The sequence below is a fragment of the Cottoperca gobio genome, chromosome 17 (assembly GCF_900634415.1).
Source record: "Cottoperca gobio chromosome 17, fCotGob3.1, whole genome shotgun sequence".
Lineage (NCBI taxonomy): Eukaryota > Metazoa > Chordata > Actinopteri > Perciformes > Bovichtidae > Cottoperca > Cottoperca gobio.
Window position 1 is genome coordinate 17,502,227 of NC_041371.1, and position 24,556 is coordinate 17,526,782.

Sequence of the window (24,556 nt, forward strand, 5' to 3'; positions counted from 1 at the left end):
TAGTTGAACATGCATCCAATTGAATACATTATCACTGGGGAAGTAAGAATGAGGCCCGCCCTCTCTGCAAACTAAAACAGCAGTGACAAATCTACAAATCTACAGGGAAAGATATTTTTCTGACGCCTCGCACACAGTTAAAAATATCAGACAGCTCTGAATTATTGGAGCCCTGATCCAAAATGTATGCAGCTGTATATATCATAATCCTTTCAAAAAACATATTTCTCACAGCCCATTATGGTGTAAAATATACGTCATGTTTACTTCAGTGTTCTAAAAATGATGGGTGGAAACAAATCTTTGTCAGTTTGCATAGAAAACTTGTGCCATCTGTCAAGAATTCCCCCATCCAGCCGCCACACTCTGTTTTTAATGTTGAGGGCTTAGAGACTTTTGCTACAGAGGTTTAGCATCCTGTAACACACAATGCTGTTACTAGAGTCAAGTATCTGATGTGACACTGAATCTTTGCCCATAACTCTTTGCATTCTGGTTGTTTTCTTTACTTTTTCACAAAAGTCCAGTTTATACAACTCCCCCATTCATTTATCAAAATATTAGCATAATGGCCTGCATCGCGAGTCACTTGCTATTCTGGCTCATCTCTCAGCTTTTTGGAATTCAATAGTTGTTACTTGGAGTGAAACAGCAAGATACAAGGCACTTAATGGGTCCAAGTTAAAAGCTTGGCTCATGTAGAGCACCAGAAGTTAAAAGCTTACACAGAGTTATCATAATAGGCCACCCTCAACGTCAGCCAAGTCGTCTTTTTGAAGCGGGCCTAATTTCCCATGATGATGATGATGATTGGCCGGACAACATGCTCAGAAACAATTAGCGCTGGTCGCTGAAGTGGACACTTTCCCCCAGTCAGGCATCGAGGGCCACGGCATAAATAAGTCCCCTTGTCAGCCATTGCCAAGCGACAGCTAATGACTCTCATTAATATGCAAAATAGCAGCCATTTTTCTCTCCCTCTGTGTGTGTGTGGTTCCTCATTTTGTGCACTTGGTCCATCCAGTGCAAAGTGACCAGCTCAAGAAAATTTCTAATTGCAAGTCAATTATGTCATAGAGCCCGTTTAGATGTTCATTTGTATGCAAATTTAGAGGCTGCTAAGAGGGGAGAGGGGAGCAGGCATCAGACAACATGGAGGGCAGAAATACTCACTGAACGATGACCGACACACAGAGAGGCATGACATGAGTCATCATTATTTTTGGTGCGCAAATACTGAACACTTCAAAGCCTTTGTTCATGTGGTGGGAATCTAAGTTGTTGAAAAGTGTTGAATGTTAAAATTAAAATGTTGAAAGTCACGTATGAATTCTGAAATAATAGAAGGAAACCTGTTTGGTGAGTAATCCTTCCTACTTAAAGGAAGAGTTCAACATTTTGGGAAATATTCTTACTTATTGTTACCTAAAAATAGACAGAGACTACATATTACTCTGATGTCTGTGTGTTGTGCTTAGGAGTTCAAATAAACAGCTCCTAACATGCTTGTCATTAAAACTTATTTTGAACACTTCTTTTCTTTGGCAGAATGTAAAGCAGAGAAAGATGTCTTCTTTTTTTAAATATTTTATTTTTATTTTGGTAAAACTATTATTTCCAGCGTAGCAATTTAGTTTTTCAGCAGTAGCTAAAACCGCCTACTACAGTAAGTGATACTTCAATACTATTATGGAGTGGAGATTTTCATTCAGTGCATTCAAATGACAGTATTTATGAAAGGGCTGCTCTCTTTGCCCTGTTCTCCAACATGATCAGGTTTCTTTAAGTGTTTTGCCACTTGTTCCATTAAGTGATCTTTTATCAACCTTAACAATATAGAATTATTTTAATTTGGTAGTTTGTTTATATTCCTCAAAGTTATAATTTAGGGAGTCAACATTATAGGATTTTCTTTTACAGAGGAAAACCTTTTAACTTTTTTAATGTCAAATATCCCAAAGATATCCCAATGACTTGGTGTATTAGGACATCCTCTGAGAACACACACCATTATGTAACACTTGCAATCAAGATGATAATCATTTATAAATAGATAGATACCTTATTATTGCCACACAGCAGTGTTGGTGGTAATTGTACGGTACAGCATGATAGCTCAGTTACAGTGCAAGGGTGTTGAGTGTTCTGACTGTTGTGGGACAGAGGCTGTTTTTGAAGGGGTGGTCTTGGTGGAGATGGACCTGTAGTGCCTTTCAGAGGGAAGAAGCTGGAAGAGGTGGTGGGCTGGGGGAGAGGGGTGGCCGGTTATTTTAGTTGCCCGGATGAAGGTGCGCTTTGTGTTCAGTGAGTCAATTGAGGCAAGGCCAACGATGTTGGATGCTTTAGTGACAACCCGCTGAAGTTTTTTCTTGCTGTGACTGTCTGAGCTCCGATATCAGACAGTGAGAGATGATGTCAGGATGCTCTCTATGAGAGCTTTATAGAAGTGGACCAGCAGGTATTTTTTGACATGATACTTCTTCAGTTGCCGGAGGAAGTACAGTCTTTGCTGGGTCTTTTTGATGACGGGATTGGGGTTAATGTTACTAATGTAGGTGCTGAGGAATTTGAAGGAGTTTGTCAGAGTTATGGGTTGGTCAGAGATATGAACCGGGGCTTTGATGTTTGTACTCCTCCTGAGGTTAAAAACTATTTTCATATTTTTTGAGGTATTGAGTAATACGTTGTTCAGCCCAAGTCTGTAAAAGTGGAATCTCATCATACATTCAGATTAAGAAATTACCACTTTAAAATAATAACTTATAGTAGTGTCCTTGTAAGATAATATCTGAAATGTATAATGTTGGCAAATATCAGTCGGTAGTTTTGCTAATGGTTATAAATAATAAGCGTTTCTTCAGCAATGAAGCCCAAAAAGAAGAAAAATTCCCAATTCTAAAGTTTCTCCAGCTCTTATTTAGCCGTTGAGTCACGATGTGGAACGGAGAGCTCATCATTTCATCAAGCTATCATCCTGAAGATACGTACCCGTGGTTTAGCAGAGTGGGCCAGTCCCAGTAAATGATTCCCAGATCCATCATCCTGCTGTGATCTGATCTGATCCCCTCTGCTGTTGATTAGATGCTTATTGGAGCGAGGAGCTAAGACATCAATATGAAAAGGGGGAGTAAAGGGGGAAAGGAAGAAAGAAGGGACGAAGTAGTGGAGGGAGGGAGGAAATGTCATGACGTTAAGGATGAGGAGGATGAGAGAAGGCTGAGAGGAAAAGATGACACCCTCTAGTGGATGAGGCAGATATCTATCTAATTCTACTTGTTTGTCTTCACCTGTAACTATGTCTTTCTATGCAAACATGCCTTCCTCTGTATGCATATATGTGTGTGTGTGCGTGTGTGCCCACCGTCTCCGCTTCATCAATAGCGGTAGAATATCCCGGTGACATTGAGCAGTCATTACAGCAGCCATCAGCAGTTAATGAACGGATGGAGTCCACAGCATTCCCACTAAATTCATTATCACTGTATTGGACTTGACGGTGCAGATTAATAATTGGTTTGTCACACAGATATTTTGGATGATTAATATGGGTATTGATTAAGAAGAGGAGGCTGGGGTGAGTGTGTGTGTGTGTGTGTGTGTGTGTGTGTGTTAGTGTGTGTGTGTGTGTGTATGTGTGTGTGTGTGTGTGTGTGTGTGTGTGTGTGTGTGTGTGTGTGTGTGTGTGTGTGTGTGTGTGTGTGTGTGTTGTGTGTGTGTGTGTGTTGATAGGGTTGATATGAGGAAAAGTGCGCACACCAGCAGCGGGCTACAGGAAGTCAATGGGCGGCGGTCGCTGAACAGACTGATCAGAGCAGTGGTGAGAAAATCACTGCAGCCCAACTTAATCAAAGCTGTCTCTCTAAGTCTCTCTATTTCTGTTAGATAAGAATTTCTTTTTGCATCGACTTATTTTATTTTTGGCTTTTGTGTTTTTCTCTTTCTTTGTGGTGAACATCGGTGAAGTATATTTGAAAGGCTGGACTTTATGTTTTACCTGCTGCTGAGTTTAAAACTATCTTTATATTTGAGTTTAAGCTATTGTTAGTGGTTCAACTTCAATGGATGTAGTCAACTATATATTTTTTTTAATTGATAAAAAAATGTCCTACATTGAGAAATGTAGTGAAAATACCCATTTTAACTAAGTGTTCACTCGTGCGAGAAGCAGCAATTTCATGAAATCTTCTCCCTGCATCAACAAGACGGCTACCATGACTACATCTTCTGATTGTACAGCATATCTGTTGTGTGTGTGTCAAATGACATTACGTGACGCAATCGGTGTGTTTCTCTGTGTTGGTCCTGACACAGAGAAATAACACAGAGTCATCTGCAAAGAAGTTGACCCCGGCTCAACCTTTGCTGCAGTCACACTGATACAATATTTTGCTTTCATCGTGTTTTTGAAACATTTTTAAGCCTTAATTTGACAGTTTAAGAGAGAAAAATGCAACGGTCTACAACTTTAATTGATTTAAAATTAGCAACCATGTTTTCAGTATTATCTTCAAGTGACAGGGACTGTAAATCAAATCAAATGTTTGCCTTTTTTTAAAAGACGACACAGCGGTGCAGTGGGGTGAGCTCAGCTCTGTCCCCTCACAGCAAGAAGGTCATGGATTAGAATCCTCTGGCCAGCTGGGGCCTTTCTGTAGACAGCTGGCATTGTATACCTGCATTTTATTTTTTTCTGTATGCTCCAAATTTCTCTGACTTGTATCCTGCACAAAATAAGTGGCTATAAATACTGGTTGGATAAGAAAAACATCTTACAGATACAAATATGTAAATTTGTAATGCTAAAAAAATTAAATCCAGTAACATACAGTAAATATCTTCCTTTTATCTGATTCTGTCTCTCTTCCTATGTGTGTGTGTGTGTGTGTGTGTGTGTGTGTGTGTGTGTGTGTGTGTGTGTGTGTGTGTGTGTGTGTCTGTGTTTGTGGCTGTGTCTGTGTGTGTGTGTGTGCGCACGCTGTTTCGGCCCTGTAGAGCTGACTCTCAGAGGAGACATCTTGTTGTCTATCTACTGAGTTCAGATTCATTGCTATCGATCAGCCATGTACTGGATATATAGATCCACCAAGTAACCAAGTATATAGATAAGCCATTTATTATGGGAGATCTCGTCCACATGTATAGATTCACCATGTGAGCGTATAGATCAAATGCAGGCAGGTTTACTGGACATTATCTACACATCTATACTGAACTGCTGCTCTACATTTGTCTTTTTCTACAAGAAATTGTTCATGAAATTTCATGAAAAAAAAAATTCTGCCCTCAGGCGTTCGACCATCAACATAAAGCCAAGGGCACCCATGATATATATATATATATATATATATATATATATATATATATATATATATATCTGTTGTTAATATATCTGTTGGGGCCGACAAAAGCATTTCAAGCTTTACGGAATTATTTGGTGGAAGGCTTTCAATCTTATTTTGATAAAACACCATGATAAAACAGTTTTTCTCTTCCCCAAAATCTCAATTTGAACAAATGTGCCACTTTGAAAGGTGTTCCAAAAAAAGATAAAATAAAAAGGCATAATGCATTCATAAAATCCCAGACGTTTGAATAGATGGATTTACAAGTGTAACACCCAAATACTTTTGTCACAGAGGATTGCTATCTCAGAATTGGACTTCAGGAGTTAAAATTGTCAGCACTGACTGCTTCTTAGTCAGAAATGGATTTAAGTTATCTTTCCTTTTCGTGGGTGGGATGCGGATTAAAATAACATCCACTATAGAGTTATCATTATATTCACCATGTCCCCCCCTAAAACACCCTCTAACATTATCCATCAACAATGCTCCCACCTCTTCTCCTTTTTGATTTACACACATACACACAAAACATGTTACTGTGATACATCCATCCAGACGTCACCGGCAACCAGTCGTCATCATCAGCATCTGTGGAGATGATAAAGTGACGCTGGGCTTCGTTTTAACAGAAAGAGGGAGAGGAGGCCTCCCTCTCAGATTAAAGAAAGCCTCGGTTTCCGCAGGGACAATAGGGAAGAATTACCATATGAATATGACCACGGCACCCCGGCCTCTTAAAACCATCAATCTCCCCACGCCGAGCGCCGCAACACCAGATAACCCCCTGGATATCCCCTCTTAACCTCAATTTCTCAGGATGTATTAAGAGATAGTCGCCACAGAGAGGAGGGGAGAGGAGAGGGAGTCGGGAAAGTGGAAGGGGCTTACGGTTGGACCAGCAGGAGCTGCCATTTTCCTCTGCACACCCTCCACCCCAACCCGAAACAAGTTATAACGCAATTAATCTTGTCCCGGTGGAAAAGAATATGGCAGCTAAGTGAATTTTACATGAAGATCCTCCCTCTACTTACGCTCTATTCTCCTGTATCACAGCAACTATCAGCTGGGAGAGCTGAGTGATGAACGGGTGGGAGTGTCAACTGCATGCGTGGAGACGATGGTCTGATGTCAGTATTACTTCTGATGTACAGCAACGAGTTTTCTTCATTCAACTGAATTATGTACATGACTTTAAATGTACACATCCAGCAGATACCGACAAACATTAGCAATTATTTTCTAGCTAGCTAACAATGTAAATCCAATATTCTCTTCCTGTGTAGCTCTGTTTTGGTCTCCACCAACTCCTGAGGAAAATATCTGACTCTTTAGCAGCTAGCTTAAGCTCCACTGGGTTCACCAGCTAACCACTAACTTTGTTTTACTGCCTTTCAGTATGGGGCAGGCAGGGTAGAGTGGACAGGAAAGTGATGAGAGGTGAAAAGTGGTTGGGGACGCAAACCGACAGTGAGCTGAAAGATTTTCAAAAGATTTAGTGCAAATATGTAACATTGTTTCTTTTGGAACACAATTGAAATATGTAAAATGTTCAGAAACTAGCTTGTTCAGTTTGAGACTGAAAAATATCCGCTTTGATCAAAAGCCAGAACTGTGATGACAAAACAACAAACAGGGCTTGTGAATCATAAACTACAGAATCATTGTGAAAGATTACACTGTTCATGGTTTGAATGTTTTATCTCTATTCCTGACAAAACACATTACCCAACAAAAATCCTGACATTTTTACGGCCTGCACAAGCATCAAAAACCCTCAGTAAATATTGTGCCAAAACATGCATAGCTGCTACCTATCACTGGGAAATTATGTGTCTGGTAACAGTTTCATACAGTTTATGTTATTTGTGTTTTATATTTGTATTGATTTTGAATTCACATGTAATGCTTTTTAAAATATTTGCAAAATACAAAACTTTCAACCTGCGTGAGTTTGTGTGTGTGTGTGGGTGTGTGTGTGTGTGTGTGTGTGTGTGTGTGTGTGTGTGTGTGTATGTGTGTGTGTGTGTGTGGGTGAGCTTTGTGAGTGGGTGTTCCAGGATGTGCGGTGACTAAACACATCCTGCAGTCCAGGTGTCAGCTGTTTGACTTGTATGTGTTCATACTGCACTGACCATTAACAGGTCAGACTGTATCAACACCTCACTGACGTCATACAGTTTAAGCTCTCAGAACAATGGTCGTGTGATATCAACACTTTAACGTCTCTTATTTCCTTATTTTGTCAGGTGTGGTGTTCAAAAGGACACATTAAATCAAAAGTAATCCAGCATGTCCTTTTCTGCAGTTCAGTTAAGGTGATTTCTAGATGTCCATCTGCACTAACTATTGTATATTGTGTCAATCAATCAATCAATCAATCAATCAATCAAGTCAATCGGCAACCTCCAGGTCTGAAAAGTGAAGTCAATGTGGACGTGCCTTACATTCTCTCTAATGACCAGCAGGGGGTTGACTCCACTGGTTACAAAAAGAAGTCAGATTGTATAGAAGTCTATAAAAATGAATCTAACTTGATTTAATACAACAGTAAACATTTTCCTACTGAGTTTATAGTCTCAATCTATCGTTAAGTCTTCTTCAAAACAGCATGATGTTTATTTTGTAAATTATGTTGCCATTTAGAATACATTGGATATTAAAGCATGGTATGCTTTAGGGTAGGGGTGTCAAACTCATTTTAGTTCAGGGGCCACATACAGCCCAATTTGATCTCAAGTGGGCCGGACCAGTAACATCACAGCATAATAACCTATAAATAACGAGATCTCAAAATGTTTCCCTTTGTTTTAGTGCAAAAAAGTACAAGTACATTCTGAAAATGTTCACATTTAATTAACTATCTTTTTACAAAACATTATGAACAACCTAAAAGTGCAATTTCAACAATATTAAGCCTCAGTTTATCATTTAGTTGCATTACAACTTACAGATCACAGTGTATCAGGCACAAAACATTTAGTCACAGGTATCTGGAACAATATAGTATTTTACTTTATGTTGAGTTAAACACAGCAGTCTGGCTTTGATGCTAATGCTATTTCGCTAGCAATAAGGTAGCTAGCTTTCACTGCTGCATCGCCGATATCTCGGCTACTGGTAACAACAGACTGCTGTTTCTTCAGACCCGCTAATAATTCATGTATCTTCTCTCTTCTCAGTTGTCCTTGCAAGCTGTTGTATTTTTCGCCATGATGAGTCTCATAGTGACGCCAAATATTATAATTTTTGAGCACTGAAACCTGCTGCGAACACACCGAGCACACAGCTTTCCCACTCACCTCTGTGAATAAATAGGAAACGGTCCATTTTTAACCTTTTTTGACAGATATTTTTGGGTAATGAGGCTGCGAGTGTAATGTTGACAGAACCCGCCAGCTCCAGAAGTTATTTTACCGGCAGCTCCAGCATGAACAGTTTGCTTGCTTGGCAGTGTTGTGTGCGACCCCCAGTGGATACATTTGAAATAACAGTTACTTGTATTGAAAATTTGAAGTTAATGTCTTCGCTGTAATTTTTACAGTTTGCAAAATCATCCCGCGGGCCTGATTGGACCCTCTGGCGGGCCGGTTCCTGCCGTATGTTTGACACCCCTGCTTTAGGGCGTCACTACCTTGTGATTGACAGGGCGCTACCACCGTGTTTCGCTGGTTTGGGTGGTCTCCGTCTTTTCATTTTACAACTTTAACCCTTTCACAGTGTTTTTTCAGTTCATGAATGTTAATTGTAAGATTTTGGTCGCCTTAAAATATCTTGTTCATTCGGTTGTACTTAGCTCCACCCTCTTGTGTCACTGTTCAAAACAAAACCAAGATGGCAAAATGGCAACTTGTGGCTTCAAAATCGTACTCTACAAACCAATGGGTGACGTCACGGTGACTACGTCCACTTCTTATATACAGTCTATAGGGTACAAGTACAGTAATGCAGGGTGCCCACAAGTCTTGAACAAGGCTTAGCTCTGCTGCTAGATCTCTGATGCATGCAGGATGATGCATTACCTCAAAACTCAACTACTGCAAAAGTACACATGACTCTTGTTTAAAAACCTCCATAACCAGGCCCCCTCTTACTAACCCACCTTCTCCACCACTACACTCTCGCCCGCTTCTGTCGCCACTATCCAGGATCAAACACTAGACCGTGGTTGACAGGGCCTTCCCCATAGCCGGCCCCTCCCTCTGGAGCTCTCTCCCCAGACACTATGCTATGTTAAAGCAGTAACTCAAAACTCACCTTTAAATGTTTGTTATGTTAAAGGTTACATTTTATATCCTTTGCTACTGTGCACTTGTTTTGTGTTTAAGTGTTCTAGGGTGGATTGTACTTATTTAGTTTGTGTTGTAAAGGGTCTTTGAAGATCTTGGTCTATAAATAAAGGACTATTGATATTATAACATGTCTGCGATTTGATTCCATCCTCAAATTCATACTCCCTTTATACAATATACATTCAGTTTTACTACTTTTTAAAACGCTGCAGTTTCTAGAAGTGACGGTTATTTTGGGCCGTTCTGTCTTTGTTTGACATGATCACACAAATGATTGTTTATAAAATATCATGCTATGAGATGTAATGATTTGATTTATTATAGAATAATGCAAATATTTTAGAACTTAAACAAAGCCTCTGCCAGACTGTGTACAAAAAAATGTTTTCAACACACATGAGTGCAAATATAATGAAAGAGATGCTTGACAGTTTTCCGTACATAAAGCTAAAAAGGGAATACAAGGAGATGCATTTCTATTGTTGGCATTAAATTATGGAACAATGCTAACATATTTAAGGTTTATAAATATGAATGATCTTTATTGTCTTATTTTTATTTTGTGGACCATATCTTAAATGAATGAGAGTATAGGATGGGCATATGCTTCTGCCCGTTCAGTCATATTGTAATCTAGATTGTATTGTTCATACTGTTTATATTTATTGTGTTGTGTGTGAGGACTGACTACAAACACTACTACTAAAAGAAGTGTACATGGAGAGTCCTGGGTGTGAGATGTAACAAAGTTCCTGGCTGGATACATTGTGTTGATATGGTGGTATGCATCTTAATGAGCATGCCTGAATGTGAATGTTTTTTTAGGTAATAAATAATAAACCAGTGGTTTTAAACGTAATTTCAACTCACAATAAAAAGTCTATCTCAACCTGCATCTAATAGAAATCTTCTCATTGTCTAGAAAATAATAGTAGCACTTTACCTAACCCCCCCATTTAGCAATTATAAGCAGTATAAAAAATAATAGATGGTTTATAAAAGACGCAATGCAGCTGTAAGCAGATACAAGCATTTATTGGAGGTATTTGTCATCAACTGTAACTCTGGTGTTAATTCTGGTGTATAAACAGATAATGAATGACAATATAGTAAAACACAGTTGTAATAATATAAAACATGTCTTCATGGGAGAAGTTATAATTTCGGAGAAATACTGTACATTAAACAGTTAAAATGTCCTCATGCATACAGTGTGTTTAGTGTTTTATAGTGCTTATAAATGCTTATTAGGGGATTAAAGTAAAGTGCTACTAAAATATTTTCTTTTAGAAATAATTCTGTTCTCTTGAAAAAGAAAGAACAAGACAGGTTGCTGCACTCGAATCTATAAAAATAAAGCTATATTTCAAAAATGAACGTAATAAGTGAATTTGCATCAGGAGCAAGTTGAGATATTCTGAATGTTTTCCCTTGTTTAAAGAAAAAAAGACTCCAATTAGCATCAAAAACATATTTGCAGTTCATTCATGGACATTAGAGTTTGCTTGTATGTATGTATCTCCACTACATCCAAAGCAAATTGCTGTTTCATTAATCTTTCTAGTTAGAATGATTCCATAGTTCAGTAAGATTTTGGTTCATTTCTACAGATAAGGGAAATAAATGTTGCCACATTAACTATTATTTTTCCACGAACACAATTTGTAGTATTACAATTTGAGAACTTAGTTTTTTCCAATACCTCAAAAAATCCCAAAACATTGCATCATTAAATACACATTATTATATCAAAGTATGATTTTGGACATTGCTCAATGCACTTTTGTCGGGAGCCAGAACAATAATAAAGTGATCGTTCTCACAAAGAGCTCCTGCTTGAGAAGCTTTACGCACTGAAAAAAAAATCTGCCTTCAAGTCTTCTTAACGTTACAGCCCTAAAAGAAGCAACAGAAATACAACAAAGGGAGAAGGTCAGATAATTATTGAATATGATCGACTTCTCCATTTGTCAAGCGGATGTACCGACAGATAACATAATGTACATGTCAGAGAGAGACAGTGGGAGATCCATAGGCTCGGAGGAAGAGAACAAGGGGTAGACAAGCAGAGGAGAGGAGACAGTGATGTAGAAAGAGCGACACAGAGCTGCAGATGGGAGAAGGGAGAGAGAACACAGGTGTAATAGATTTCTGGTGTCTATATTTCATGTTGAAAATTGGCTGGTACATCCAAGCGGTTTGATCTATGAGGGCCGTCGTCTTAAGAAAAAACCTTAGTAAATGTGTAATTTCTCCCTTGATGGAACACAGGCGAAAGGCTATTCTTCTTATTCCCCCTCTCTCCCTCTCTCCCTCTCTCCCTCTCTCTTTCTCCTTCTCTTTCGGGTTGTTTCCACGCTCGCTCCCTCCCTCCCCTCCTCTTCATGCTCCTTGATGTCTCCATTTCATTACCAGCCCTCCATCTATCAACCTTTCCCGGTTTTTTTTTCAAGGAGTGACTTTTCTCACACACAGTTTTGGACAGGGACGCTGTGATTGTGGCCCCATGGTCACTATAACTGTGTGTGTGTGTGTGTGTGTGTGTGTGTGTGTGTGTGTGTGTGTGTGTGTGTGTGTGTGTGTGTGTGTGTGTGTGTGTGTGTGTGTGTGTGTGTACCACCTGCCTGGCTGTTGTGTCTAGGACGTGTGTACCAGCCAAGTGCAGTGTTGCACGACTTTATACTTCTGTGTGTTTACTTGTTCCCGCTTTCCTGTATTTCTGCAACTATTTGAATGTCCTTTATGGCAGGCATCCACATATATCTTTGCTTACATGCACATACACACACATGCATACACATATAGTCCATGTATTTGTGCTTGAATGCCTATTTTTGTGTCTGTGACCCTCTCTGACCTCTGCTCATACCTGCTGCTCTCTGTACTCAGGTGTCAGTCAGATGAGCAATTTTGTCCCGTACAGACTTGATGTGAACAGTGAATAGAGACGGAGCAGCAGCATTATCAGAGGTCTAGATGTAGAAGGAAAAAAAGTGTTGAGAATAAATGGGCTGAACGGTGCCGCACTACTGATGTGTAAAAGATAAAGAAGGTCTCAGCATTGATCTACGAGCAAGACGGCAACTGAGGAGAAGGAAGGAAGGAAAATAAAAAGAAAGAAAGAAAATAGAGGCAGACAAGCAGATGGAAAATAGAGAGCATCCTTTTGAAGAGGTGGGAGGGTTCAATAACTGCAGGCACATCTGAAATCATTTCTATAGTACAGCTTTCAGAAAGAAAAAGTGTAAAAACAGAATTTACAGAGGACTTTCTTGTAATTCTGGGGAGAAACTGACGTTTTCAAATCTAAAATAACATAGGATAAAAAAATGTAAGTAGAATAAACAAGAATCACATAAAGATATACATATTAAACCAAACATCTCAGCTGCTAACTGAAATGTATGATTCCAAAACTTTTCCTTTAACAAAAACATTTTCTCTTCTGGTTTGTTTGTATAACATTTCTATTAAATACATTTCAAATGCTATAATACATACATAATATATGCAATAAATGTGTGAAACAAGATTTAAAATTCAATAAAAATACCTAGAATAATAACTATGATTTGTAAAAGTGTGTAAGTTATTTAATTTCCTCGATTTTGGTCACAAAATGTCCTAAAGAATCTAGGACATTCCAGAAATCACATTTTGGAGGACACAGTAGCAGAAACACCTATATATTTAAATATGAATTAACATGTAAAGCATTCAAAAGAGGAATAAAGAACAAAATAAATATACCAATTAAGAACTAAATACTTTCAGTAGAGAATGATAAATGAACAAAAGCTGTCACAGTTCACATTAGAATGAAGCTGCTGCTGCTGCTGCTGCTGCTGGTGGTTGGTGGTGATCGTACTACTAATAATGTGAGATCAGTTGTCTCTATCAGTGGTGGGCTGGGCAGGCCTTTTAATCATGGTCTAAGGGGTGCCGAGCCTCTCTATCATCATTGAACTGTGTCCAGGGCTAATTGTGGCTATATTTCACTGTCCCCGTGGCCTGCACACCGCAACGATCTGCTGGTCTGCTGCAGAGCCACACACACACACACACACACACACACACACACACACACACACACACACACACACACACACACACACACACACACACACACACACACACACTCACAACCTGAGTACTGATGGCGTTGGGGACAAGAAAACAGATATACACATGTTCAGTTCAACCACACAAGCGCAGATACACACAATCGAGGCTAGAGGAAGGAAGAATGTTTACGGGAAATATTTGATTTGCTTACATTCTTCAGTAAAATAAAACACGTTAACTTCTCTAAAGATCTCTGTGATGACAAAAGTGTTCCCCATTTACTGTTAATTCTCAAATAAAGATCTGTATTTATAAAGAGGAAGAGTCTCAAATAAAGTTGTAAATAACATTTTGACTGGTTTATATGGTAAATTCAGCATAATGTACATTTCCAAAGCAGTTAATTCCATCAGTACAACAATCGCACCGATCCACTGGTCTGCTGTTTCTGTTAATTAATTCCGATTGCATCTACTTTGCTGTGTTCTGAATTTCTTGCAGATGTTTTACATTAAAGTCTACTGGAAAGGGAAGGGATTATGCCCTTTGAGCCACTTGAAGTGTTTTAATGTGAAACATCTCTGCAGTAAGTGTTAGCTTAACACTTAGAAAATAAACAGCAAAGTAGAATCAATGTACTGATGAATTTCGCGGTGTGGAAATGTCCATTGTGCTTGTCAAGACAAAATGTCAATATGGATGAATTGTTGAGCTTGAATTAACAGCGAAAAGCATCAGCAGCATATTAACTGGCCGGCAATAAGAAAGCAGGGAGACATCTTACTAAAGTATTATAAAATGTACCTTGGAAATAAGGCTCTGTCTCTAATACAAGCCCATCTCAAATGCAGGTTCTTCTTGTGTTTGATAATTTACGATACTTTTCAACAGTTAACCTGCTGTTAATAAACACATCCTGCAGATGTTTCACAATAAAAGCCCTCCAGGGAAGTGAAGTCCCATAAAGACCTGGAAAGCTTTTAATGTGAAACAGATTGAGGAACAGCAGCAACAGCAGATTAACACAGCAAATGGGAGATGGACAGCAAAGAGGCTTCTCAATAAAATGTGATCAGATATACAGGTGACACAGGCTTTTAATAATAGCATGTCTCAAATAAAGGCTCCATCTTAATATGAGCTAAATAAAGGCCTATTTGAGAATCCATGTTACCTCAAAAGGCATCACTTATCCAGACAATTGATGCTTCATTACTCTGTAGCAGCTGAATTAGCACACATATACTGATACACACACAAACACACACATCAAAAGAGAGATTATATTTTTTCTTGCTCCATCGTTTCCCTTTCCATAATCACTCTCTGTCTTCCTCTCTGCTTTACCCTCACCTCGACACCGACGGGTCACCTCTGCCGCAGAAACTTTTAATTAAAGTTAGAGCCCCGACAACTGGACAACAGAGAGGGGGGTGGACGAGTGGATGATGTGCTTCTACCTACCTTTTACCTCTGAGCCAATATTTTCCTTTATCTTTATCCATCTCTTAACTTTCCCCCCCTCCCTATCCCTACATCTGTGTTGCCTTGGAAAAAAAGCAATTTCCATGAATTTGACTTAATGGACAGGGTTGTGTCCCTAATATGCAACAATGGATTGACACCCAGACTTAAAGTGCTTTCCACTGCCCCAAACCCTGGTCTGTGGATAAATGTTTCCCATATTCATTTACACACAGACACAGACACACACACATACTGGCATTTTGATACGTGTTTTGACTGTTTGTTGAAACCAAACCATATTTGTGAAAAGTTAATGGACAACCCTCTCAGTCAGGAGGGATTTCCCATAGTCATTAAACAACAATTTGGCCAGTGTGAAAGCCTTTACCTACTTCGTATAGTTTTCACTGGTGCTCTAAAACCACATTGTAGGATTGTATTTTATTTGTGCAAGCAAAAAGTTACATATAAGACATTTTACCCTGTTCAGTTTGAATGCTTCAATGTAGGAAATCAGTTGAAAACAAGAATTGGATTCAGCAAATAAATGATTTTGCGTCTATCTAAACATGAATTGAGTAGTAGTAGCAGTTGGGGAAGCCAGTGAGAACAAAGCCAGGGCATAAATGCAGTTACAGCAGTGTGTGTATATCTGATAGCACTTACAGGCCTCAATATTATCACAGATGGCTGTCTGTGGTTTGCAAAGAAGTTGCGGTTACAGTACAGATATGCATTTGTGTGTCTGTTTATGTGTGTACATGCTTGTGAACGTACTGCATGTGTGCATTTGAGAGTGCATTTAGACCCCCGTGCTTCCCTACTGTGGGTCTAATTTCAAAAACACCCTCTAACACATTTATACAATAGAGAAGCACACACTTAACAGAGGCACCTGATGCCAAAAACACTGAACCAACATTAGCAGCCAAAGTAAAATATATGATCTAAAAAGCCACGTAACAGTGTTAGTGAAGGAACTGTACTCAACAGCTCTCAGCGTAGACGGACATTAGCCTGTTAGAGGGAGAGATAACGAGAGGAGGTTCCATCATGGAAATTAAAGGATCAGTTCACACAGTTTGAAATAATCACTAAAGAAATAACATGTTTCATACAGTTACATACAGAGATGTATGATATTTTAACAAGACTAAGAGTCTACAGCCGCAGTAGTGGCTCTTTAAGCCGGTGCTAATGCACAGTATAGACTGCTGCAGGAATTAGTCCTAAAACCCGACAACGGCTTAGCATTTTTGTACTTCTGGTTCCCACCTTTAGCTTAGTGGTGGTGACATTGAGGTCATGCTGACCGTGGTGTAGTTCATTTATAACCTATCATAAGCATTTTACTTTTGCCGATTGCATACGCTTCAAAAATCATAAAAGTGGTGTTCATTTGTGAAGCTTATCTTGCAAAACAATACTTGTTAATATTGTAAACTTGTGTTTGCCACAGAGCTTATTTTATGCAATAATCCAAAATCTAATGGAAAAATCTCGTTGGCTTTTTGTTGAGGGAACCAGTGTTATGCTAACTTCCCGGTTTTCCAACAAAAGTACTTCATCCCTGCAGCGCTCTATTGCTTTGCACTAAATGCTAAAATCAGCATGCTAACATGCTCACAATGACAATGCTAGCATACGAACGTTTAGCAGGTATATTGTTTACCATGTTTACAAACTTAGCGTTTTTAGCATGCTAACATTTGCTAATTAGCACTAAACTCAAAGCAGCTGAGACGGGATGCCACTAGTTTTGCAGGTATTTTGTTATAAAGCATAGTATTGGACAAAAATATTTATCTGGTAATGGAGTGACGTGAAACGTTAAAGGGTCACCGCAGTCATAATTATAATTATAGTTATAGTCGTAATTAAATGTGTTAATGTGAATATCCTTCTCAATGTTTTTGACAATCAATCCAATAGTTGTGAAGATATTTTAGTCTGAACCAAATCGGTGGAACAACCAATCGACCGACGCTGCCATCCCTAGCAGCAACTAGCGTGGCTAAAAATATTAAAAGGATATCTAAGACTTTTTGAATATTCAGAAAAATAATCATATGCCTTGATAGCTGGAGTAGTTTTTTGGTCATTCTTTAACCCTCATTTGAACCCTTTAGTTTCCTGGTTCCTTTTGTTCTTCTGACTCATGACTGAACAGATAATTATTTATTTTGTGGTGTTTGAACTTTTCCTTTATGGGTCATTTAATCATGTATTGCGTTTTAAAATCACATGTTTCTTAAGAGCATTTTAAGAGCATTTCTTCTCAAAGACCTTCCATGACAAGTGATACTGAACTGCCACAATCGCCGCACCACTGACAGAATCTTTTAAATGCTTTGTGAAAAATGTTGAGATTAAAAATGAGTCTTGTATGGCACGTTACAGAACGACAGTCAGTGAGGATCGGTCCCTCAGTTCCTCGTAGGAAGTATTCAGTGGAGAGATGGATGGAGGCAATCCTTCCTCCCCATCAACCACCTCATTAGTCCCTCTCAGTCATAAAGCCGTCCCATCAGGCCACGCTGTCATAACTCACTTTACAGCATTGATTTTAATCACAGCAAATGTAAACATACGTATTATCAATATCAATGCACAAAATAACGCTGTAATATGCAATTACCGAGTGGCATTGATTTTTCTTCCCTCTCCCCTTTTCGTCTCTTTTTGTCCTCCCCCCCTCTCCTCCCCACTTCAATGTAATCATGGGATCGTCCTACTTTGAACTGATTTAATAAGATTGTTATATATAAATATATATAGCAGGCAGGCAGGCAGGCAATGGTTGAATATTACAGAGATGATTTTCATAAATTTCAATGTAGGGATGAGAGTGTGAGTGTTTAGCCTGGAGGGAGGTTAAACCAGGACAAAGCGGGAGGACTTTATTGTGGTGAACAGGAGGACACCACAATCAGTGCATGCAATTCCTCTTTATTTTATGCAGTTTCCCCTTTTGACAATTTTGTAATTGAAATTAGTAAGTAGAAAAAAGGTAAAATGAGGTATATCACAGAGCGATATGAAGATAATGGGCCTCATTCACTAATATGTGCATAGAAATGTTCTCACTTTGGCCACAAAAGAATTGCACATGCAGAATTACCGTTGGATTCATGACACGATTTTGTTCTTACCACCTTTTGTGAATCAGATTAATTTCTTAATTGTCTGCGCATCCTATTTGCAACCTGTATACTGCCATGCCCCCTTGAGTTTGCCCAGATGTGTATCATGGAGAAAGCGGTGAAATTGTTGTAAAACAAAGCAAAAATATGTTTGCATGTAAAGTTGTGTGAGACTTGTTGTCAAGGAACTTGTTTTTAATAAATGGTTATCAAAACAAAGAGAGAGAAGCATGGACCGTACGCTGCAGGCCTGTTAATAGGCTATCAATTGGCCACCAATTAACATCAGCTACATGGACAACTTCCCTGGCACTAGAAATGTGTGGGAGTAGCCGAACATTATAGGCATTATTAGTCAATCAAAACTGTTACATTTCAATATGGACATATTCATATACTCTAGTGTCTCTGGGACTATTGTTTTTATTTTAATTGATGAGAATGAAAGGGCGTCAATTTTATAGTTTAAATTTCTTTGTCTAATTGAGACTTGGGGTAGGGTATGTTTTAGTTCACAAAAATCTTTCCAAAAACGAGAGACAAATTGAGGACCCCGATCGGAAACCACATCCCTCGGGAAACCATGGATCTAGAACACCTGAGGAAGTACCTCCGCTGTCTCTTTCGCCGACGGAAGTTTGGGCAATGCAATGAAATGTGCCATTTTACTGAACCCGTCAACCACGGTTAGGATAGTGGATTGTCTGAAATGGGTAGTCCAGTGACGAAATCCATAGAAATCTCTGCCCAAGGACGATGTGGCACTTGAAGGGGTCGTAGAAGACCCGATGGCGGTTGACGTGAGGACTTGTTGCGTGCACACACCAGACAGGCAGCCACGTAGTCCCTGACCGCCCTCTCCATGGACGGCTACCAGAACCGCTGCCAAATGACGAACAGGGTCCTCCGAACCCCGGGATAACAGGAAACGAGGGATGTATGGGCTCAATGAATCACCTGTGGGCACAAGTGCTCTGGTACAAACAGACGATTATCCGGACCCCCCTCAGGAATCTGAATGTCTATATTGGCCTTTCTTACCTTCTCCTCGATTCCCCAGGTTACCGCTCCCACAACACGAAAAGGCGGCAACACGAATGAAGAGAGTCTGGGGGTGGGGTTGGGATCAAAAAGGCGAGATAGTGCGTCTGCCTTAATGTTCTTAGACCCCGGCCGATAGGTTAGTGTGAACTTGAGCGGTGAAAAACAAAGCCCATCGGGCTTGCCGGGAATTCAGTCTCTTCGCCGACTGAATGTACTGCAAGTTCTTGTGGTCCGTAAAAACCAGGAATGGCTGCTCTGCTGCTTCCAGCCAGTGTCGCCACTCCTCGAGCGCCACCTTAACTCCCTGTTGCCAACATCGTAATTTCTTTCTGCTGGTGACAGTTTCTTGGACAAAAATGCACATGGGTGCAATTTATTGTCCGAAACAGATCGTTGGGACAGAACTGCTCCCACATCTGACGCGTCCACCTCCACCACAAACTGTCTCTGGGGATCTGAAACGAAGACTGTTTCAGTCGTTGAAATGCCTTCTCAGCCCCCTCATTCCAACAGAACTTGACAGAAAGCGAAGTCAAGGCGTGTAGAGGCGCTGCGACAGTGCTGTAAGTGTAAGTGTTAGGTAAGTGTGACCGGAACCACCCTGTCCCTCGTATCTGTGAGCATGCGACCGTCGATAGTCCTCGTTCCTGTTCTCTCTCTCCCGGAATCGGTTGTCGATTCGGATGCACTGGGCAATAAGAGTCTAGACCTGTGGACAATTCCAATGGTGCTAGCTCATCCTTGATATGATCCGAGAGTCCACTCCTGAATGCGTCGAACAACGCCGGCTCATTCCATCCACTGTCGGCCGCCAATGTCCGGAATTCCACAGCATAGTCCGAAGTCAGCCGGTTCCCCTGTCGAATACTGGTGAGTGCACGGGCTGCCTCTCGACCCGGAGCCGTGTGGTCGAAGATCTTCCTTAGAGTCTCTGTGAAGGCTCCTAAGGATTGACAAATTGGTGCCTCTCTGGCCCATTCTGCCGTAGCCCAAGCCTCCGCCCGTCCTGACAGGTAAGAAATCACATACGCCACCTTGGAACGCTCAGTTGGAAAAGAAGCAGCTTGTAATTCAAAATGTAAATAATATTGGGTTAAGAACGCTCTGCAATTCTCCGGAGAAGCGTTCGGGTCTGGAGAGACGAATCATTGGCTGGGGAGTAGCCGTGGTGACGGGAGGGATGACCGCCGCACCTTGACCGGTAGCGGCCTGTCACATAGTGACTGGACGCATGTCCCCAGCTGTTGGAGCTGCTTGACCAGCTGGTCCACTTGACCACCTATGTCGCTCTGGAATGCCGTCTGATTGTCTGTCAGAGACCTCACTCCGACACACAGGGATGACAGCTGCTCATCCAGATTGTGGAGACGAATGCCTTGAGCACCTAATACTACGTCCACAACTGATATCGAAAAGAAAATACTGATATCTAACTGATGATAAATATTCTTTATGTCGTTTTACTGTTTTTCAGGCATCAAAAGCCTCCGTACTTTAAATTGCCTTTCAAAACAAAAGTTACTGAATTTATACGTGTGAATAAACAAACAACTGTGGCTTAATTTAATGCACAAAACATATCTTCACTGCTGAAACAGTCTAAATATTACAGTGTGTTTAACGCTTTATCACATAAACTCATTGGTTCAGGATGTTCTGTTTTCTTTATAATATGATGATTGTTGTTTGTGGGTCCTTTGGTTTCATCTGGTGGCATTACAGAGAAACAACAAAGGAAACAACAAGCCCTCTCTCTCTCTCTCTCACACACACACACACACACACACACACACACACACACACACACACACACACACGCACACACACACACACACTGAATCCCCCTCACACATGGTTCCAGGGGACACCGACTGGACTCTCACTGGATCAATCTGTCACCATTTGTCACTGACCGCTCTCCACTCCGGCGTGCGAGTGTGAATCGGTGCTGTGAGTGTGTATGGGTGTGTTTTTGTCTCCGACACTGTAAAGTAACCTTTGACAGGTGTATTGAGGATACGGTCCCCATTCTACACGACTGCTTCCAGTAAAAGCCTGATTGTTACCTGTCTGTACATGAAACAGCTCGGAAAGGACGGAGAGACAAAGGAGTGTGACAGTACTAAAGAAAGTGGAGTAAAATCAAATCGAATAAAACAAAGACGAGAGAAAAACAAACTGATAGAGGTGGAAAAAGGAGATGAGAAAAAGGGAGATGGTGCACAACAATACTGAAGAGAAAGTGTGAATTATTTTGCCTGGAAAAATATGGTCCTGCATAGGTGGTAGGTGTTAAAGGAATGAAGAAGCTAGCTGAATAAATGATTAACTGCATTGCAGATTCAGTTTTTATATGACCGATACATCTCTGCCTCGCTCACAGCACGATCCCGCACTTATGGAATGTGCCTAATCCATAACCATAACGCCGACGTGGCAGCATGGACTTATATATCAAGACATTTGCTCCGTATGATAATGCTCGTTGTAGCTCACATATCATCAGGTGTACTGGTCCCATACATATAAACAGATGCTTGTGTCACAGCTTTAGTACTTTACAAAGTAAGAACCGCATTGAAACTAGTCAAATGATTTCTTTATTGGCATCCTTATCCTCTCATCGTAAATCACAACCTTGTTAATTTTTCATTTGTGCATATGGCATGTGTATTAAAAACGTAAACACTAATTAACCATGCAATGATAAATGACGGTACAAATCTCCTCTTTTCTGTTCTGTTCTCCTCTCAGCTGTTATGCGACATCAGAGTGTATACCCACCGTGCTTTGTTCTCCGGTTTCATTCAGAACAGTTCTAATGAGGACAAACTGCTCCCTGGTTGAACCACAATGGCTCCGCAGACTCTGAAAATAACTAAAATGGCTGAATGGAAATGAGAGGGGCAGAGGAGGTCAGCCCTCAGCATCAATTCTCATAATACCACACACACTCACACACACACGCGACCACACGCGCACAAATGACTATTGCACATTGAGGTGTCATAGACGCATAACGGTGACAGCAGCCATCTCTCTAACCATCCCTCTCCTCTAATATCATCATTTGAATCTCCCTCTCTCTCTCTCTCTCTCTCTCTCTCTCTCTCTCTCTCTCTCTCTCTCTCTCTCTCTCTCTCTCTCTCTCTCTCTCATCTCTTAATATTATCATCTGAATAGCCAGCAGGTGATGGGATGTTGGACTAGGGACCAAATTGAGAAAATGTATTAGGAAAAGTGGAATAACTGACCGGTAACCTCATTAGCATATCCCTGGCAAAGGCAGGCAAATGGTAATTTATTTATTCATTTATTTTTTATGTTACACAAGATTGATAAGACAGATCATTTACAGACAGTATAGCATAAGCCATTTCAACTATATATGTAGCAATACGTCATTGTCAAGTTGCTAATTATCAATTTTGACCAATTTAAGCAACAACAAATAGGCATGTTGTAAAGAGTTTTACTGGCCTTTGTTTTGAACCAATATTGGCTATAATCATTGCTTATGTTTCTGAACATTTCCCATGAACTGCATTTCCTCTTGGGTTTTTTTCTGAAGAGAAAGCCTAACATTGCATGTACATCACACAAGAGGGATGGTAGAGATGGAAAAGAATGTATAGGACTGGCCAATGTTAACATCATTGGACAATGACTGACTCAAAGCAGTTGTATGATTGCAGCTGTGTGAGGCTTAACAATCCTGTGCGTGTGCAATACAGTTCTGAATCCATTGAAGATAAAGATAAAAGTTTATTCATCCTGAGGGAAATTGCTGTGTAGTTGCAATACAAAGTGAGAAGAGTGCAAGTATAAAGAGTGCAAATAAAAGTCTAAGATAACAATAACAATAAGGTGCACATAAGGTTCAAATTCAAAACATATATACAATGCAAAAAAACTGGTTAAGAGAATTAAATGTGGGTTTAATTACTTTGAATAAGGCATCCATATTTGTTTGGATTGAAGACACTGCAAGTGGAAAGTAATGATTAATAAGGCCTTGCTATCAGAATTGAAACTGTTCCTGAATTTATTTAAATTAAAAAGTGTAGCACAATATTATTTGTTAAAAAATTAGTGTTTACCACACAAAAGTTTACACATTCGTAGCTACCACTGAGGACGCTGAGGTCAGGTATTTGTTCTGGGAATTTGGGTGTTTTTGCAAAAACCTGAGAGGGAATTGAAACAAAAATGTAGACCTTTTTGTTGGGACGTAAAATAATAATACTTTTATTTTGCTTGTCCATAACTTCTTTGTGATTTCTTACAACGCTTAATGAAAACAACTATGTTTTTCTATGTCTTACTAACGTTAAGGAAGTAAGAGACACAGTTTGAAGGCTGCTCTGAGACTTAGTTAAGTTTATAAACAGTCTTTTATTTTAGGGGTATCTTCTTGAAATAATTGCTTTATTGAAATACAATTTAAAAAGAAAGACAGAAAAGTAGGTTTCTTGTAAATCAAGCTACTAATGTCATTATAATAAAAAAGATGAAACCTTTGCCTTTGTCTTCTTCATTTATTTATTTGTATCTCTTCTCTTGTTTTGATTGAGTTTCTGTAAATTAACCTGGTGAAACAGCGCCCCCCCCTTTAGTGGTGAACTGATACAGAGGGACTCGCGTGCAGTCTACCGAAGGAAAGCCAGGTGAAGTTGTCGTCCGTTGATTGGAGGTTTTATGCAACTGTAAAACTGCAAATATTTCGCAGATAAGTGTGAAAGAAACTGTTTTCTTACATCAATTAAACCAAAGTAAGCAACTTAAAAAACAAACAAACAAAAAAAAGCCGGGAAACAGTTAGAAAGTTGTCCGGAGTTTCTAATCAGCTAAATAACCGTGTTCTTGCTGGACTATTAAACTAGCAGCCATGCAGGATGATCTCTGGATCTTCCATGAGAACCAGCTGCTCAGAATGAGGACACATGAGGACACACGAGGACACATGAGGACACACGAGGACACATGAGGACAGCAGAGATTTGGACACTCAGCCTAGATGGAGTTGACTGTGGGAAAAGATATGACGTCCACCATGAAGGGCAGTGGACTTCTAATAGGCGGTAGGTGAATCAAACACTCCGCCCCTCTCTCTCTCTCTCTCTCTCTCCGCTGAGATAGTTTATGTTGTTGTACAGCTAAAGTTTGTCATTGGGTACAAACACTCCGCACCGTGCAGGGTCTG